We start from the raw sequence: 796 nt of genomic DNA, 5'->3' as shown, positions 1-796 counted from the left end.
GCCTTTGTATGACAAGAAGAGGCTGGTGCGGAAGGAGGCAGTGGCAGCACGGGGGGAATGGTGAGTGCGTGTGGCTGGAGCTGCCGGGATGCTGGTGTGTTGGAGTCCTGGCTGATGGCACCATCTCTGTCCCCGCAGGTTCCTGCTGGGGAGCCCAGGCAGGTGAGCACCCTGCATCCCCGCCGTGCTGACCTACAACCTGACCGGGCTCCTGCTAACCCGCCAAGCCACCCAACCGGTACCACGGAGCCCAGTACTGCCCCAAGTGCCAGGGCTGGAGTGTGGAGGCTGGCAGACAGCACCCCTCACTGCGGCACCTTCCCGGCACCCCGCCCTCTTCCCAGTTTTTTTTGGATCTTGCCGCCTCGGTGCTTCCCCAGCCTCTGCTGCAGCCAGGGACAGTGACGGACAGACTCGCCACATGTGAGCAGAGAGGGCAGGCCTGTGCACACTTGTATGGTGTGTGGCAACCCATGCGCCAGAGGAATAAATATATCTGTTTTGGTAATGCTGTGGGGGGTGTCTGTGCAGCTCAGGCTGGGACCCCAGTGCCCTTCCATATGTTGAGTAGCTAAAGGTGCTGCTGGTTACACGCCCTTAACTCCTCTTTCCACGTTGGAGAATCACGCGGGTCCCTTTCCTCCCCTGTCCCCAGAAGACTGCACCCGCCACCAGGGAAAAGGGTCAGGCTCCCTTAAAAAAAAAATAAATTTTATTGGATGGTCTTAAAAAGGCTCTCTGGGGAGTGCTTGTGGGTCAGGGGTGCCATTGTCTGCCCCCAGCCCCGCCGGGGAGC

This window comes from Cariama cristata, unplaced genomic scaffold, assembly GCF_000690535.1.
Source record: "Cariama cristata isolate BGI_N322 unplaced genomic scaffold, ASM69053v1 scaffold24047, whole genome shotgun sequence".
In the NCBI taxonomy this organism is placed as follows: Eukaryota; Metazoa; Chordata; class Aves; order Cariamiformes; family Cariamidae; genus Cariama; species Cariama cristata.
The sequence above is the reverse complement of the archived record's forward strand: the minus strand, read 5'-3'. Positions refer to the sequence as shown.